This window comes from Theropithecus gelada, chromosome 13, assembly GCF_003255815.1.
Source record: "Theropithecus gelada isolate Dixy chromosome 13, Tgel_1.0, whole genome shotgun sequence".
Classification (NCBI taxonomy): domain Eukaryota; kingdom Metazoa; phylum Chordata; class Mammalia; order Primates; family Cercopithecidae; genus Theropithecus; species Theropithecus gelada.
Genome location: NC_037681.1, coordinates 100,182,415 through 100,202,706, shown reverse-complemented (window position 1 = coordinate 100,202,706; position 20,292 = coordinate 100,182,415). Strand labels below are relative to the sequence as shown.

General features: G+C 37.2%; 1 protein-coding gene across 1 annotated transcript in view; it reads right to left on the bottom strand.

The window, feature by feature from the left end:
* The window catches only part of CTNNA2 (catenin alpha 2), a 1,475,417-nt gene that overhangs the window by 1,345,711 nt on the left and 109,414 nt on the right, over positions 1-20,292 (bottom strand). Inside the window, exon 3 of the mRNA XM_025354028.1 lies at positions 9,136-9,224. The gene's annotated coding sequence lies outside the window, so the exon portion shown is untranslated. The remainder of the gene's footprint in view (positions 1-9,135; positions 9,225-20,292) is intronic.

The following is a 20,292-nucleotide window of genomic DNA, read 5'->3' as shown; positions in this document are numbered from 1 at the left end:
AACAGGTACAAGAAACATGGCTCTCTGAAGTCTGGACTGCATGAAGCAGAACCCTTCTGCCAATGTATAATGGGCTTTGAAAAATGTCCACATATGGCCAGGCGCGGTGGCTCACGCCTGTAATCCCAGCACTTTGGGAGGCCGAGGCGGGCGGATCACAAGGTCAGGAGATCGAGACCACGGTGAAACCCCGTCTCTACTAAAAAAATACAAAAAATTAGCCGGGCGCGGTTGTGGGCGCCTGTAGTCCCAGCTACTCGGGAGGCTGAGGCAGGAGAATGGCATGAACCCGGGAGGCGGAGCTTGCAGTGAGCCGAGATCGCGCCACTGCACTCCAGCCTGGGCAACAGAGCGAGACTCCGTCTCAAAAAAAAAAAAAAAAAAGAAAAATGTCCACATAAATTTTGTCTTGATCCAGAGAAGTGAGTAGCATGTTTGCTAATCTCTACATTTGCTTTTAGCCGGGTCTTCTTCTCTACTTGAAGAAGGATCTCTTGTGTTTGCTGAATAGAGTCCTTTCCTTGTCTTTAGTACTAGCCTCAGCAGTCACCAGAAAATCTTTCGTAATTTCCAAGCGACTATTTGCTCTGTATTTCAGTAGTAGCTCAGTTGATATTGGCATAGTTTCAATGAATAGGTTAGCATTTTCTTTATTCCTTCAGATGAATATGAAGAAGTAGCAGACTTCTTTGAAAAGGGATTGGTAACTTGTTCTATAAAGGGCCAGATCATAAACATTTTAGGCTTTGCAGGACATACAATTTCTACCATGACTATTCCACTCTGTTGTAGCAAGAAAGCAGCTATAGAGAATAAAATGAATGATGGCTTTGCTCCGATAAAATTGTATTTATAAAAACAGGCAGCGGGCTAGACTTGGCTGTAAGCCATAGTTTGATAAACCCCACTTTAGAATATTCCTTAGGCCTTCACAATTTCCTGTAGGATATAGGGTACACATCTTCCTATCCAATAGTGAGCACCTTTATGACCATGATAATGATCTCTTCATATAAGGCAGTGGAGCCAGTGCCTGGAAACCAACAACATCAACCAATGTTTCTTAATTCAAAGTGAACTGGAACCTGGTAAGCTTTAAACAGTGGAGTAGTAGCCACCCTGGAGTAAGAACAAGTCAATGCATATTCAATATAAAAATCTGCTTTGCTTTTCCTTCTTTTTTCTTTTCCCCACCTAAATTCTACTGTTTTCACTTTGTGACTGGATTACATTTGAATGATAGCAACAGAAAAAACAATGATGAAGAAAAATAATTAAATCATTGCTCTTTAATTCCATTATGTGGACATGACAGTACATATGTGTATATATGCATTATATATGCATGCATATATGTGCATGTGCATATCATTTCTATCTATACATTTTTAAATCAATAAGATCAAACTATTTACATTTGGTAGAATTTTTTAAATAAAAACATATCATAATTATCTCATGTCCCTATATAGACAAATAACTTCAACCTAACATTTATCTTTTATTTGTTTAAGCATGATAGTTGGCCAAGAAATATTTTTGAATGGGCAAAAATCATATTTCACTATGATCTCCTTTGTAATGCTGCAGAATTTTTCATTTACTATGTAGATATTTAATTTAAAATTAACAAATTTCATCTGTTAAATTATGTCTATGTTGATAAATATGTTTATTACAATGTTTTTTATTCATTTTTGAATACTTACTATATTAATGCCTTAACATAAAATCATAAAAAGGTCAAAATATTTGCCAAAATTTAAGACTTTTTATAAACTTTGATAAATTTTCAGGAGGGTTGGAATTTGAATTAAGGCAAAACAAATGATCAGCCTACTCTATTTCCAAGCACATTTATGAAATAAGGGATATTCATTGTTTCATAAATTTTGAAGTGAGAACCCAAGTAGAATTTGAGAAAGAAAGAAAATAGGCCATTTCCTTATGACTTGGTAGAAAACTCTGGTGAAAGGAGTCCACCAAATCAATTCAGTTCATCCCACATTTATCGAATTACTGGTTTGTTACTCTTTGGCTTTGATTTTACTCAAATATATTTGAGTATATTGAGCTTATATTCTGGCTGAGGAGAGTCCATGCAAAAAATCAAATAACCCAACTCAATCCATGAGGACAATGTTACCCTAATACTAAATTCAGACAAAGATATCACAAGTAAATAAAACTACAGACCACTACCTATTATGAATGATGACGCAAAAGTCCTCAATAAAATAGTAGCAAACTGAATCTAAACATATAAAAATAATCATATACCATAATCAAGTGGGATTTATCCCAATAATGCAAGATTTGTTTAACCTGTGAAAATCATTTGATGTATATCTCTGTTTTGGTACCAGTACCATGCTGTTTTGGTTACTGTAGCCTTGTAGTATAGTTTGAAGTCAGGTAGCATGAGGCCTCCAGCTTTGTTCTTTTGGCTAGGATTGTCTTGGCAATGCAGGGTCTTTTTTGGTTCCACATGAACTTTAAAGCAGTTTTTTCCAATTCTGTGAAGAAAGTCATTGGTAGCTTGATGGGGATGGCATTGAATCTACCTTGGGCAGTATGGCCATTTCCATGATATAAATTACCTTGGGCAGTATGGCCATTTTCAAGATATTGATTCTTCCTATCCATGAGCATGGTATGTTCTTCCATTTGTTTGTGTCCTCTTTTATTTCACTGAGCAGTGGTTTGTAGTTCTCCTTGAAGAGGTCCTTTATATCCCTTGTAAGTTGGATTCGTAGGTATTTTATTCCCTTTGAAGCTATTGTGAATGGGAGGTCATTCGTGATTTGGCTCTCCATCTGTTACTGGTGTATAAGAACGCTTGTGATTTTTGCACATTGATTTTGTATTGAGACTTTGCTGAAGTTGCTTATCAGCTTAAGGAGATTTTGGGCTGAGACGATGGGGTTTTCTAAATATGCAATCATGTCATCTGCAAACAGGGACAATTTGACTTCTTCTTTTCCTAACTGAATAGGCTTTATTTCTTTCTCTTGTCTGATTGCCCTAGCCGGAACTTCCAACACTGTGTGGAATAGGAGTGGTGAGAGAGGGCATCCCTGTCTTGTGCCAGTTTTCAAAGGGAATGCTTCCAGTTTTTGCCCATTCAGTATGATATTGGCTGTGGGTTTGTCATAAATAGCTCTTATTATTTTGAGATATGTTCCATCAATACCGAATTTATTAAGAGTTTTTAGCATGAAGGGCTGTCAAATTTTGTCAAAGGCCTTTTCTGTATCTATTGAGATAATCATGTGGTTTTTGTCTTTGGTTCTGTTTATATGCTGGATTACATTTATTGATTTGCGTATGTTGAACCAGCCTTGAACAGAGCCCTCAGAAATAATACCACACATCTACAGCAATCTGATCTTTGACAAACCTGAGAAAAACAAGAAATGGGGAGAGGATTCCCTATTTAATAAATGGTGCTGGGAAAATTGGCTAGTCATAAGTAGAAGGCTGAAACTGGATCCTTTCCTTACTCCTTATATGAAAATTAATTCAAGATGGATTAGAGACTTAAATCTTAGACCTAAAACCATAAAAACCCTAGAAGAAAACCTAGGTAATACCATTCAGGACATAGGCATGGGCAAGGACTTCATGTCTAAAACACCAAAAGCAACGGCAACAAAAGCGAACATTGACAAATGGGATCTAATTAAGCTAAAGAGCTTCTGCACAGCAAAAGAGTGAACAGGCAACCTGCAGAATGGGAAAAAACTTTTGCAGTCTACTCATCTGACAAAGGACTAATATCCAGAACCCACAAAGAACTCAAACAAATTTACAAGAAAAAAAATTTACAACAAGAAAAATTTACAACAAAAAAGTGGGCAAAGGATATGAACAGACACTTTTCAAAAGAAGACATTCACACAGCCAACAGACACATGAAAAAATGCTCATCATCACTCGCCATCAGAGAAATGCAAATCGAAACCACAATGAGATACCATCTCATACCAGTTAGAATGGCAGTCATTAAAAAATCAGGAAACAACAGGTGCTGGAGAGGATGTGGAGAAATAGGAACACTTTTACACTGTTGATGGGACTGTAAATTAGTTCAACCATTATGGAAAACAGTGTGGCAATTCCTCAAGGATCTAGAACTAGAAATACCATTTGACCCAGCCATCCCATTACTGGATATATACTCAAAGGATTATAAATCGTGCTGCTATAAAGACACATGCACACGTGTGTTTATTGCAGCACTATTCACAATAGCAAAGACTTGGAATCAACCCAAATGTCCATCAGTGACAGACTGGATTAAGAAAATGTGGCACATATACACCATGGAATACTATGCGGCCATAAAAAAGGATGAGTTCGTGTCCTTTGTAGGGACATGGATGTAGCTGGAAACCATCATTCTCAGCAAACTATCGCAAGAACAGAAAACCAAATACCACATGTTCTCACTCGTAGGTGGGAATTGAACAATGAAATCAACTGGACACAGGAAGGGGAACATCACACACTGGGGCCTATTGCGGGGAGGGGTGAGAGGGGAGGGATAGCATTAGGAGATATACCTAATGTAAATGACGACTTAATGGGTACAGCACACCAACATGGCACATGTATACATATGTAGCAAACCTGCACGTTGTGCACATGTACCCTAGAACTTAAAGTACAATAATAAAAAAAAAAAAAGAAAAAAAAGAAGAAAAAAAAATCATTTGATGGAATGCACCACGTCAGTAGAACAAAGAAAAATAGCCACATAAATATCCCAATAGATCTAGAAAGAGCATTTTACAAACCCAATGCCCATTATTGATAAAACCACCACAACAACAACACTCAACAAACCAGGAATAGAAGGTAGCTTTTTCATCATAATAAAGGATATCTATGGAAACCCTACATGTAACATAATACTTAAAGATCAAAGACTGAATGCTTTCCCCTTAAGATCAGGAACAAGACGTGAATGTCTGCTTTTTTCAATTCCATTTAGCATACTAGTGAAGGTTCTAGTAAGGGCAATTAGATGGAAAAAAATAGCATTCAAATATGAAAAGAAGAAAAATTGTCTCAATATACAGGTGACATGATCTTGTATATAGAAAAATCTTATGAAATTCACAAGAGAACTATTAGGGATAATAAATGAATTTAGCAAGTGTACAGGATACACAAATATCAGTTGTATTTATTTATACTAGAGATGTAAAATCCAAAATAAAATTAAGAAAACAATTCAATTTATAATTATATTAAAAATAATAAAATGTTTAGGAATAAATTTAACAAAAGAAATGTAAAACTTATACTCTGAAAACTATAAAAACTTGTTGAAAAATATTAAAGAAGATTTAAATGAACGGAAAGAAAGCCTGTATTTATGGATTGGAACCCCTAATATTTTAAGATACCAATTCTATTCAAACGGATCTACAGATTCAACACAATCTTAGCTTCCACTTCAGAAGAAATTGATAAGTAAATCCTAAAATTCATGTGGAAATGCAGTGATATCAGAATAGCCAAAACAGTCTTGAATAAGAGAAAAGCTGGAGGACTCACTCCTTCCAGTTTCAAAACTTACTGCAAAAGTAGTGTGGTACAGGCATAAGAAGAGACATATAGATCACTGAAACAGAATTGGGATTCCAGAAATAAACCATTACACATACGGTTAATTGGTCTTTAACAAGGGTGTCAATACAATTCAATGGGGAAACAATTATATTTTTAATAAATGGTGCTAGGACATCCTGATATCTATCCACATACAAAAGAATGAATTTGGACACCTTCCTTACACCAAACACAAAAATACTCATAAACTTAAATGTAAAACCTACAATTATGAAACTCTTTTAGGAAAACTTGGGAGTAATCTTCTTAGATATAATACCAAAAAAAGCACAAGTGACAAATAAATTGGACTTTAAAAAAATTAAAATATTTTGTACTTGAAAAGACATCATCAGTGAAAATATATGGCTATAATTAAAAAGACAGATAATAACAATTGGTGGTAAAATACAGAGATATTAGAATCCTTATGAATTGCTGGTGGGAATTTAAAATGGTGAAGTCAATTGGGAAAATAGTTTGACAGTTCCTCAAAAGGTTAAACATGGAGTTATTACATGACCCAGCAATTTCACTCCTATGTATATACACTACAGAAATGAAAATGTAGGTCCATACAAAAACTTGTACATGGATATTCATAGTAGCATTATCCATAGTAGCAAAAATGTGTAAAGAACTCAAATTTCTGCCAAATGCTTAATAACTAAATAAAATGTGCTCTATCCATAAAAGAGAATTTTATTACACCATAAAAATGAATGAAATATGGATATATCTTAAAACTTGAATGGATCTTATTATGCTGAGTAAATAAAAGCCTGTCGCAAAAGACCATATATTGCAAGATTCAATTTTTATGAAAGATCTTAACTGGGCAAATGCATAGAAACAGACAAGTAGCTTAGTGATTCCTTATGGCTGGATAAAGATGAGGAGAAATAAGTGACAACTAATGGCTACAGGATTCCATTTGGTTGTAATGAAAATGTTCTAATATTGATAGTGCTAATGGTTGTACTAGCTGCTAATGGTTGTACAGCTCTGTAACCATATGAAAACTATTGAATTATTTACTTTAAATGAGTAAGTTGTAAGCTGCAAAAATTATATCTCAATAAAGCTATTAACAATTTTTTAAGTCAAATAAGTCAAGAAATAAATAGACTATAAGAATGGTGGGGCCAACTTATCGTATAAAAATCATAATCACCATTGAAGGTCAGAAGACAAAGAGAGGAAGAAGAAGACAGGGAACAAGAGGAAAGGAGAGCCCTAGGGAGAGAAGGTGCACCTATTACTCCCAAAGAGTAACTTAGGGAAGTGATTCATCCTTTTGTTTTTCTCTGAGGTTCATAGTGAGGCTAGAAGCAAAAGCCGTAATTCATTTCCATTTTCCAAAGTGTGCCTTTGAGCTTATTATTACCTTTGTGCATTAAAGGATCAGTGCAAGAAGTCTGCCCATAAATGATGACTTCACGGCACTACCAGCAGTGTTCACATACCTGGGTATCAGAAAGTAAATGAAGTGTTTGGGGAAAACACAGCGTAGCTTTTCTCAGGGAAAGAATTTGAAACCATTTTTTTAGGATACAGTATGGACATCCTACTCCAGTATAGCAGAGTGCAAGATAAACTGATCACACTGAGCCAAAATGGGACCCCAGGGAACAATTCCTACCTATCTCTGGAACAAATGTTAAAACGAAAATTGGTCAATAGAATATGTAGACCTAAACAAGACTTTGGTTCATGCTCTTGAGAGGAAGGATGCCTAAAATTATTCTACACCTGGAGTCATTCACTGGGGTCTCTATTCTGTGAGCCTTGTCACAACTGGATCCTGAATATAATTGTGCACTGCACCCCGCCCTCCACCCCAGAGAATTTCTTTTATTGCTGTTTAAAATTGTGCACAATTAGGCCCATGCATATGCTTCCTGAGAAGCTGTTTACAGTAGCCTCCAGATACCATGGACCTAAAATATGTCTGGATCCAACATAATGAGAACTTCTATGCCAACAGTCCTGTTTGTGTGGCAAGAACTCCTAGGTGTCACTTCTGTGAGATACCTTCTACTTCTGTATTTTCTACGGGATTTCTGGTTCTCTCCTCTGCGGTACTAAAGAGAATGACAAGTCTGAGACCCCTTGGTTCTGAAATACTGGTGGTTAGAGTCTGGGGACATCCGACAATAGTGAGGGAGACAGGGCTGAGACTAGAGGGCTTGAAGCAGAAGGAAAGACCTCTGGAAAGGAAAAATGATGCCTGCACCTTAGGTGAATGAGTTAGGAAAAATGACTAACGGCACAGAAAGATGCCCCATCCCTCAGCAAAGAGCACACCTAAGAAGGCCTTGTCATCAGGACCTCTCAGTCCCCATGTGAGAGGCCCTGAACAAGTGCTGCATTTGGTTCTCACACCGGGTCTTGACAATCTCCCTGTGGTCATGTGAGGAGAGTTCCTTTCCAAGAATTCTACAGTTCTCTTTGTGCACTTCCTCCCTCTTGCCCCCAAATACACATACCCCAATCCCTGACAAGACTGAAGGACCTGCCATGCTGGGCTCTATGGAAAGGCCTCAGACCAATGCTACCCTCTTCCCCATGACCCCAGGAAGAAGACAGACCTGCATGTTTCAGTCAGAGTCCCTTGGCCATGTTCTCTGCTTCCTTGAGCTGAGCTCTTGTGACCCCATTAGCTAATGTGGTACTGCAGGCCTGGTTGGTAGTATATTGGAAGTCAGTAAAAAAAGTTTGTCAAGAACATGTGCTCTGGAGTCAGACTGCTTGATTTTGAACTCCAGCTCTGCTACTTCCTAGCTGAGAGTCTAGCTAAATTGCTTTGCCCCTGTGCACCTAATTTCCACAACTACCTAAAAGAAATAATAACTATACCTACCTAATAGTATTATTATGGTGAGATAATACGTGCAAACTACATAGCATAGTTCTTGACACACAGTAAATGTTCAATTAATCTTAAATATTCATGTTATACATCTGCTAGCAAGTGCCCCGATTCTTGAATACACTTCATATTTTAATGGAGGTATGTGATCGGATTGATGTGTTTGGAGAAAGTTCTGAAACCATAAACTGGAGAGTTCAGTCCAAATTATTACACTAGTCCCTCTGCTCAGAAGCAATGACGTACATATGAAGCCTGTCTGTTCTCAATTCCAACTACAAAATGCAAATGGGAGGCAAGGGCATAAAGTGTTACATCTGTTGGAGGGCTTGAGGATGTTTTATAGCAGATTAATCAAAGTCATTGAAGTGATTCTTTCTCTAGACATAAGCATTTTGGTCCTTTAATTTCTTGTGAGATACAAACGTGACCAATACTGTAATCTAATTAATTGCTCTCTGCACAAACACTAATTGCAAAGAGATAGTTTAATACTAGCTGTATATGGGGTGTTAAGCAGCCAGCTAGTATTTGAAAGGAGAAAGAAAGGAACTCATTTCTTGAAAAGGAAGATGAAAGAATACAAGTAATTGGATTTAAGCTAGTAAAATTCATCAGGATAAAACATATCCTTGTTTTCTTACCTTTTTGATTGAGATTGCTGTGTGATTCATGCATCTCATCTTTGCAGGGATATTAGAATTGTGACAAACATCCAGCTGAATATTTTGTTCTGTGAATGAAGGTCAAGAGTATTATTTAAGCTGGGTGTGGAACACGTATATTACCAAAGGTTTCATCTACAATATGTGGACTTTAGCCCCTATCCTGGAATAATTTTTAAATAGGGATCTCTCAAACCTGGTTGAGGAATATTTTTCTTATTCCAAGTTTTGTTTGATTTTGCATTTAAACAAAATCTAATACCTAACAGGTGCCTGTCATAATTTCTGACACACAAAGTACTCAATCAATGCTTGCTAAATGAATGAATGAAAAAATGAGAATAACTGGGTGTGGTTAGGAAAGACAGAGCATACATACTATGAAGGGTCAAGAAGATTTTACATATGAATGAAAACATACGTAGTTCACTTTACAAGTAAGCAAAAAGACATTGACTATATGTTATCATTGGAAAGTCTGCAGAAGAATGACTGGCCAACTACACATTTTTATCAGTACCTCTTTCTATTGACTAATGTTATACATTTCTGTTAAAACCTTATGCGTGGTTAAAGGTCAGGCACAGTAGCTCATGTCTATAATCCCAGCGCTTTGGGAGGCTGAGGTGGGAAGATCGCTTGAGGCCAGGAGTTTAAGTGCAGCCTGGGCAACATAGTGATGAGACCCTGTCTCTATAATTTTTTTTTAACAGCCTTGTGTGGTAGCGTGTGCCTGTTGTCCCAGCTACTCAAGAGGCTGAAAAGCAGGAGAATCTGTTGAGCCCAGGAATTCAAGATTACCATGAGCCATGATTGTCCCACTGTACTCCAGCCTGGGTGACAGAGGAAGACTCTGTTTCAAAAAAAAAAAAAAGTAAGACTGCCCTTAGGAGAAAATGCATAAATAAACTGCATGTGTAACTACCTCCAAAGGAAGACTGACCACATTAATTCCACATTTTAAAAGTCTGAAGACTGCTTCCGCAAACAAGGCAACCAATAGATCAGCTTTGCTAGAGGAAGGATGGTGTGATGACTACAATGTGGGTCTATCTAGGTGGGCAGAATTTGGGAGGACTGAGTGGGGGTTTGTAGCAGTGGTAGAATAGTATGAGGTCACTGAGCGCCGGAAGATGGGAGAAAGGGTCAACTGTGAATTGAAATTTTTTTTTTTTTTTTTTTTTTTTGAGACGGAGTCTCGCGCTGTGTCACCCAGGCTGGAGTGCAGTGGCGCGATCTCGGCTCACTGCAAGCTCCGCCTCCCAGGTTCAGGCCATTCTCCTGCCTCAGCCTCCCGAGTAGCTGGGACTACAGGCGCCCGCCACCACGCCCGGCTAGTTTTTTGTATTTTTAGTAGAGACGGGGTTTCACCATGTTAGCCAGGATGGTCTCGATCTCCTGACCTCGTGATCCGCCCGCCTCGGCCTCCCAAAGTGCTGGGATTACAGGCTTGAGCCACCGCGCCCGGCCGAATTGAAGATTAAGGATGTGGGATGTTGCCGACTTTTAAGTGACTGTCAGCAGGGACACACTATCTTTTCAGTACAGTGAGTGGACATCTTTTGTTACTGTTTCACCTTCTGACCAACAGTGACAGGTGATCGTAGAGCTTCAGCACAAAACAAGTCCTTAGAAATCATTTAAGTTGATCACCTTTTTTTTTTTTTTGAGATGAAGTCTCGCTCTGTCGCCCAGGCTGGAGTGCAGTGGCACGATCTCGGCTCATTGCCAGTTCAGTCTCCTGGGTTCATGCCATTCTCCTGCCTCAGCTTCCCAAATAGCTGGGAACATAGGCATCCGCCACCACGCTAGGCTTATTTTTTGTATTTTTTAGTAGAGACGAGGTTTCACCGTGTTAGCCAGGATGGTCTCGATCTCCTGACCTCGTGATCTGCCTGCCTCAGCCTCCCAAAGTGCTGGGATTACAGGTGTGAGCCACAGTGCCGGGCCAATCACCTCATTTTATAGTCACAACTAAGTAATTTGGACAGAGCCATACTTAAGGAACTGCTGACTAGAGCTTCCTGCTGCTGGGCTTTTTCAGTTAATCCACATATGCAAATTATAATCCTGTGCTTTCTTTATTCCTCAAATTTCACAAGTATGAAAATTTAGGATTTCCAAGCTGAGGTGTAAATCACCTAATGTTCACCACTTTGTGGCCCAGTCTAAGCACAGATGGCCACTCTAAAGAAATACACAAGTCTAAGAACCAGAGAAAATGAAGAACAATTATATTATGCAATTATTCAGAAAAAGGCATTAGACACATTCACCATTCTTCTTAAAAATATTTTTTTCTGTAAGTCTTACTCATTATAGTATATCTGCCCCCAGTCTCTCTTCCACTTTCTCTAATTTACTTGAAGTTCTCCAGGCTATGCTGGCTTTAACGATCTCAGTTTCTCAATTCTGCATTGATTTATATCTTTAAGGGGAGAAAAAAATCCTTTTAGTTTTCTAAAAATGGGTTGTAGCACCTAAGTTTCTTTAAATTGTTCTGCTCACCTGTTAGTTCCTACGTGGACAACAAGACCCAATAAGTGCATGGGCAAAGACAAGATTTCTTTAGTAGTCTTGGGAAGAGGGAGAGTCTGTTAAGAATCTTAGGTTACATGATAACCAGTGACATTGATGGCAGAAACATAAGAATAGTTTAAATAATGTAGGAAAAGCGTATAAAATAATTCAGTACTTAGGTTCAATTCAAAAATGAAAGGTTTTTGAAAAATTTAAAAGTGAACTTTCTAAGCCATAGATATTTTCAAAAACCTCCATAATGAAGAAACCTTAGAAACATTTTGTTAAAGTTAGGAACATAGCAAATATTTTATTATCACCATTGCTGTTAAGCACAATGTTGGAAGTTCTGACTAATACAGTGAAACCCCCAACAAAGTGCAAAATAGTCTAACTACTTGAAAATAAGAGATAAAACTGTTGTAATTTGCATATATTATGATCATTTATACAGAAAACTCAAGAGAATAAACAGGCTATTTGATACATTAGATTAAACAATGTTAAGTAACATACCAACATAAATAAATCAATAATATCCTTATACTGGCAATTACTGATTAGAAAATGAACCTAAAAGAAGATAGCATTTATGAAAATAAAAATGCAAAGTATATAGCAATTGACTAACACAAATGTGAGAAATTTTATGGAGAAAATTATATAGCGTTATTGAAGGACAGAAGAGAACTGAAATAAAGGAGAAAGATACCAGATTTGTGGAAATGAGTGTTAAAAGTTATAGAAGGCCATTGTTTTGGATCAAGCTTCTGTACTAGGCACCAACAGACCAAACTAAAAACCAAAGTGGAATTACACATGCTCATGTTTCTAAGGAAAACTAAGTTGTTACCAAACCTTCAGAGAAATCAGGAGCCAGAGATAGCCAATTTCCTAATGAGACCAGTTTAAATCATCAATCTGTATGGTAATAAAATTATCTTGTCTTAAATTCTTACACAAATATAGTAGCCTGAAGTAACCTGATGTTAACCTATCAATTATTTTTCTATTGTTCTTTCTCCTTGTTCCTGCCTTACAAGGAAAGTATAATAACTTTTAAATAATCAGTCTGCTTTTTGTTCTTTGTTTCTGCATTCTTCAGTCCTTTTTCTATCTATAAAGCCATCCACCTCTGCTGGATTCATTGAAACGCTTATTCTATTTTACAGAATGAAGTGATACCCAATTCTAAAATTGTAATAAAGCTAATTGAGATTTTTAAACTAAATGTGTTAATTTTGTTTTTTGAACGAGGATTTAATATTGGAAATCTCTATTCTTCCCAAGCTAATCCAAATATTTAGTACAACTCCAACTGAAACTTGAGGGAGTGGGTAGGTGGAATTACACAATATGATTATAAAATGCACGTAAAAAAGTAAAGATTCATGAAGAGCAGAAAAAAATTCTCAAAAAATGTGCGATATGCTAAAACATATTGCAAAGCCAAAGTAATTAAAACAGTGTAGAAATGGGTCACAGAGAGAGAAACAGACAAAGAGAACAGTCTGGAGAATCCAAAAATATACTCATATATATAAAACTTCCTGTTTGATAAAGAAGACAATATAGGGCAGCAGGAAGGAGATTGATAAGCAAGGTCAAGGTGCTTGTTTTCAATATGGAGAAGACTAAAACCAAATTATATCTGAAAGAGTAAATAAAAATAATTTCCTGGTAGATTAAAAATAAAGATATTAAAGGTAAAACTTCAAAATCATTTGAAGAAAACATACAATGGAGAAGGAAAATAATTTCTTGAACAAAACCTCAAAAGCAAAAATAAAATAAATAAAATAAAATAAAATAAAATAAAACAGTTAGTGGATTTGAAGATGTCAAAATTAAGTGGTAACTGGATATCCGTACGCAGGAGAATGAATCTAGACTCCCACCTCTCACCCTATACAGAAATCAGGTCAAAATGGATCAAAGACCTAAATGTATGACCTGAAACTATAAAACTTCTAGAAGACAAAACAGGGGAAATGCTTCAGGACATTGGTCTGAAAAAAGATTTTATGAGTAAGACCTGGAAAACACAGGGAACAAAAACAAAAATAAACAAATGAGATTATATCAAACTAAAAACCTCTTCACTGCAAAGGAAGCAATCCACAGAGTGAAAAGACAATTTACAAAATGGGAGAAAGTATTTGTGTTAATATCCAGAATATGCAAGAAGCTCAAACATCTCAGCAGCAAAAAAACCCCAAATAATCCAATTTAAAAATGGACAAACAGGCCGGGTGTGGTGGCTGATGCCTGTAATTCCAGCACTTTGGGAGGCTCAGTTGGGTGGATCATTTAAGGTCAGGAGTTTGAGACTAACCTTGCCAATATGATGAAACCCTGTCTCTACTGAAAATAGAAAACATTAGCTGGGCATGGTGGTGGGCACCTGTAATCCCAGCTACTCAGAAGGTTGAGGCAGGAGAATCACTTGAACCCGGGACGCTGAGGTTGCAGTGAGCCGAGATCACACCACTGTACTCCAGCCTGGGCAACAAGAGCAAAACTTCGTCTCAAAAAAAATAAATAAAAATGACAAATCATCTGAATAGACATTTCTCGAAAGAAGACATCGATATGGCCAATAAATATATGAAAAAATGCTCAACATCACTAATCATCAGGGAAATGAAAATGAAAATCACAGTCATTTTATACCAGTCATCACAGTGTCATTTTATACCAGTCAAGATGGCTACCATCAGAAAGAAAGAAAAAAAAAATGCTGGTGAGGTTATGGAGAAAATCAAACTCATACACTGTTCATAGGAATTTAAACTAGTTAAGCCATGATGAAGAACAGTATGGAGGTTCCTCAAAAATCTACAAATAGAACTACCATATGCTTCAGCAATCCCACTACTGGGCATGTATCCAAACAAAAGGAAATCAATATATTGAAGAGACATCTGTACCCCCATGCTTATTGCAGCCTAATTTACAAGAGTTAAAATAGGAAATCAACCTAGGTGTCCAACAACAGATGGATAAAGCAAAGGTGATATATCTACACAATGGAATACTATTCAGCCATAAAAAGAATAAAATCCTGTCATTCGCACCAACATGGACACAGCTGGAGAACATTGTGTTAGGTGAAATAAGCAAGGAACAGAAAGTTAAACACCATGTGTTCTCACTTATATGTGGAAGCTAAAAAAGTTGATCTCATAGAAGTGAAAAGTAGAATAGAGGATACTAAAGGTAGAGGAAAAGGAAGGCTAGGAAAAGATTTGTTAAAGGATATGAAATTACAGCTAGATAGGAGGAGTAAGTTCCGGTGCTCTGTAGCACTGTAGGATGACTATAGGTAACAATAATATCTGATATAGTTTCAAATAGCGAGAAGGAGGATGTTGAACATTCCCAACACAAAGAAAGGATCGATGTTTGAGATGGTGGGTATGCTAATTACCCTGATCTGATCCCTATACATTATATGTATCAAGCCATCACTATGTACACATAAATGTGTCAATTTAACAAATAAAATAAATGTTAAAAAGAAAACCAAAAAAAATTAAGTAGTAAATAGTTATGGAGTGAGAGAAGAAATTTTCATACATATGACTAAAAAAGGATTAATATCTAGAGTATATGTTATGCCCACAAATCAGCAAAAGAAACATAGCAACTTCAACAGAAAGCTGAGGAAACTATGAATAGGGATTCCACAAATGGCAAAACCAGAATGGCTAATGCACATGTGGAGACGTCTTATCTCATTAGTTATCAAAAACCTGCAATTTAAAATAATATTAATACGTCATCTTATAGCCATTTGCCTGGCAAAAATTAAAGTCAGATGAAAACATGTTATGGTGAGAATGTTGAAAACACTGGGCTCGAAAACTATTGTAGTTATTCTGGAGAGCTATTTGGAATTATGTAATAAAATTAAATATGCACATTTCAAATACTAGATATGGAAAATTTCTCACACAGATACCCAGAGATATGCATAAATGGGGCAAAAATATTGCTCCCAGCATTGTCTGCAATACCTAAAATTTAAAACAGGCTGTGTCCACCAAAAGTGTGTTATCTTAGAAGGATGGAGTGTTATTCATCAGTTAAAAGAAATGTTCTAAATGACCTTTTTAATTTTATCTTTTAATTGAGAAAAATTATACCTATTTATGGTATACAACATGCTTTGATATATGTATACATTTTGAAATGTCTAAATCAAACTAATTAGTATTACATACATTTTATTAGTATTACATGCATTATTTGCATACATTTTTTGTGACAACACATTTAGTAATTATCAAATATGCAATATATTGTTCTTAACTGTAGTTGTCATGATGTACAATAGATCCTTTGAACTTACTCCTCCTGTCTAACTGAAATTTTCTACCCTTTGACCAACAATCCCTCAATCACTTTGTACCACTCTACTCTGCTTGAGTGAGTTCAATTTCTTTAGATTCTACAGTTAAGTGAGACAATAAGGTGATTATCTTTCTGTGCCTGATGTGTTTGACTTAACATAGTGTCCTATGGGTTTAATCCATGTTGTCCTAAAAGACAACATGTCCTAAAAGGACTAATACCCAGAACCTACAAAGAACTCAAACAAATTTACAAGAAAAAACAAACAACCCCATCAAAAAGTGGGCAAAGAACATGAACAGACACTTCTCAAAAGAAGACATTCACACAGCCAACAGACACATGAAAAAATGCTCATCATCACTCGCCATCAGAGAAATGCAAATCGAAACCACAATGAGATACCATCTCACACCAGTTAGAATGGCAATCATTAAAAAATCAGGAAACAACAGGTGCTGGGGAGGATGTGGAGAAATAGGAACACTTTTACACTGTTGGTGGGACTGTAAACTAGTTCATCCATTGTGGAAAACAGTGTGGCTATTCCTCAAGGATCTAAAACTAGAAATACCATTTGACCTAGCCATCCCATTACTGTGTATATACCCAAAGGATTATAAATCATGCTGCTATAAAGACACATGCACACGTATGTTTATTGCAGCACTATTCACAATAGCAAGGACTTGGAATCAACCCAAATGTCCATCAGTGACAGAATGGATTAAGAAAATGTGGCACATATACACCATGGAATACTATGCGGCCATAAAAAAGGATGAGTTCACATCCTTTGTAGGGACATGGATGCAGCTGGAAACCATCATTCTCAGCAAACTATCACAAGAACAGAAAACCAAACACCGCATGTTCTCACTCATAGGTGGGAATTGAACAATGAAATCAACTGGACATAGGAAGGGGAACATCACACATTGGCGCCTATTATGGGGAGGGGGGAGGGGGAGGGATAGCATTAGGAGATATACCTAATGTAAATGATGAGTTAATGGGTGCAGCACACCAACATGGTACATGTATACATATGTAACAAATCTGCACGTTGTGCACATGTACCCTAGAACTTAAAGTACAATAATAAAAAAAAAGAAAAAAAAATAGAAGACAAGATTGCCTTCTTTCTTTCTTTCTTTCTTTCTTTCTTTTTTTTTTTTTTTTTTTTTTGAGACAAGGTCTTGCTCTGTCGCCCAGGCTGGAGTGCAGTGGCGTAATCTCAGCTCACTGCAAGCTCTGCCTCCCGGGTTCATGCCATTCTCCTGCCTCAGTCTCCCGAGTAGCTGGGACTACAGGCCACCACACCTGGCTAATTTTTTTTTTATTTTTAGTAGAGACGGGGTTTCACCATGTTAGTCAGGATGGTCTCAATCTCCTGACCTGGTGATCCACCTGCCTCGGCCTCCCAAAGTGCTGGGATACAGGCATGAGCCACTGCGCCTGGCTGAGTACCTTCTTTCTTAAGGCTGAATACTCTCCCAAAGAAATGTTCTAAATTTCTATCTATCTATAGATTGATCTATGTTAACCTATATTAACAGGCGGATAGAGAGATGTCAACATTGGTAGGTTTTAGAAAAAGTCATGTGTGAAATATTCAGATTTCTTTATATAAAATAATATCTATGTAACAATAATGTAACTGTGGATACCTATTGGGGTAAGACTGAGAAAGCAAAAAGAGGGTAGAATATAATAAAACATTGAAAAGAGATCATGCACAGATTAATAAAGGTAGTAACGCAAACTCTAGGATCAGGATCAAATCTGCACCTGAATTTACCTATAAACATACACAAATATATGTGCGTGTGTGTGTGTGTGTGTATATATATATGTGTGTGTATATATATACACACACACACATATATCTACATATGTGCATATATACTCACAGAGATATGTGTGTGTGTGTATATATATATATTTGTGTGTCCTATAACAATCTTAAAACTTTTTTCCCAATTAAGTATTCAAGTTTTGTTTTATAATCACTTGACATTTTCTTCCCTTCAATCCCTGTGACTAGTAACCTGAAATGCACTGCTTTGCCTCTATACACACAGAATTCCCCTAGTCACTATTATGCCCACTTCCACAAATTTTGTACAAAACCCCACTATAGTCTTTCCTTGTCATCCTGGTTTGTCACACTCAAGATAGTTTGGAATTCTCTACAAAGATGAAGATCTCATTGAACATTTTACTGTACAGTTTATGTATAAGGATGGCAGATAAGATCAGTTGGTATTCAATAAAACCCACTACTTTAGTCAGCAATTCATTTCTTCATGCCTCACTGTCCAGATCTTTTATGAGCCCAAGTGCCATATTAAAAAGGGTCTACATGTCTCCCTTATGACCAAAAACTCTGACAATGTCTATCTCTGGTTACCCAAAGTTTACTCCCAATTTGGCTTTGCTCAATTTTTCATCTTTATAACCACAGTAGATACCTACTGAGTTCTTAGCAGATATTTATTGAGGTCTTACAATAGTGCCATGTATTTTAACAGATAAAGAACCATTGAGGGAGATCTTTTTCCCTCATTCTATGAGGTACGCTTAATCCTTTAGTTTATGAGTCTGCAATCAAGGTATATTTGGCCACCTGGGATATCTTAGTTGTCTGACAAGTGACTTCTCCTGGGGATATTTCTCTGCCTCACCTGGGTGAGCCTTGGAACTTCAATCCCCTAATATAAGTGGAAACACCAGAGTGGAAAGTTCATTAAAATCCAACGTATTTTTCTGTGATTCAACCGGTTTTAGAATACTAAGATACTGTTCTGGGATGGATACGCCAGTTTCTTTGCTCCTTCTCTAGACTCACACCTACTGTGATTAAATAAATGCAGTGAATTCTTATAACTTTATGTTGCCTTGGCATCCATTTTCAATATAAATTTAAATTTTTCATACCAGAAGTGGGATTTCAGTCACCCTTGATGCAGTTTCCAGTTTTCTACCTGCTCCCAGTTCCTCAGTGTGATCGATTCAGATATGTGCCTTATACAACCAGCTCCTGGTGACCACATCCCTAAAGGACAGCTAGATGCATGCTACTTGAACTCCCCCACTGGCCCCCACACCCTGCATGGGCTGCAAGTATGTGCCACAGTGACCGATCCCAGTCGAAGCATACTCTATGGAGCTCAGACCTTCTTGCTGTAAATCCACCAATTAGAATGTCCTGAAGGAAATCTGCATGGCTAATGCCCTGGATCTCAATAAAGACTTTGAGCTGTGAGTCTCTCTTAATCTCTCTCTCTTTCTCTCTTTCCCTCTCATTCTTCATCTGCTTAAGTGTGTGTTCCAGGCATTTCCTCAGCCCCTACTTCCCACTGGTCCTGTGAAGGCTGCAGCCCTCTTCTTCCTGGAATCTGTAAGTAACAAAACTCCTTCTGTTATTTCATGTGTTTTGTTGTGTGGTCTCCTCTGTGTCTTGCCTCACCAGCACACCTGAACCTAACCCTTTCCTCATCAGGGCTCTCCTAGAGAGTGACTGTCTTGGTAGAAAGAAGCTGAAGAGAAATCAGACAAAAGCCACAAAGACATCTGACAGCATAAATAAGTTTCCTGTGAGAGGGACGCTTGGTCATGAGTTGCACTTTCAGACATTAGGTTGTCCACCAGGATTAAGAAGTGCACCCTGAAAGGCACGCTTGTAAATATATATGATCACTTCCCCTAGAGCTCATTAGGGCAGGGAAGGAATTGATAGCCCCTCTCCCAGTAGAGACTTCAAAACTAAAATAGAAATAACTGATGTTTACAAAACAATGAAATAGCCTGGGGTCAGAGGAAGCTGGAGAGATTGTTTCGGGGTGTCCCTGGGATAGCATGATGTAGCGCTTTTCTTAGCCCACATCTCATTCACAAGGCCCCACTTCAGGACGTGGATCCTGGGTCCGAACTTCCAGTTTCTACTCCATCAGAGTGTGAGTTGAAGACCTTGTGTTGAGGATGAGACAAGGTTGATTTTCCAACCTAGTTTTGTCTCTGTTTTTGAACCGTGTTCTTGGACTGTAAACTGAAAATACTAATAATAATAACGCCTGTCTTCCATAGTCAAAAATAAGCATAGCATCCTATGTAAAAGATTGGGCACAGATTCATTTGGTCCTAGAACAAACCTCAGACTTGCTTTACTAATTATATTTTTGTGGGCAAGTTGGTTAACTTCTCTTTATGTTTTATTATTATCTGAAAAAGCAAGGATAATTTAAAAATACCTATATT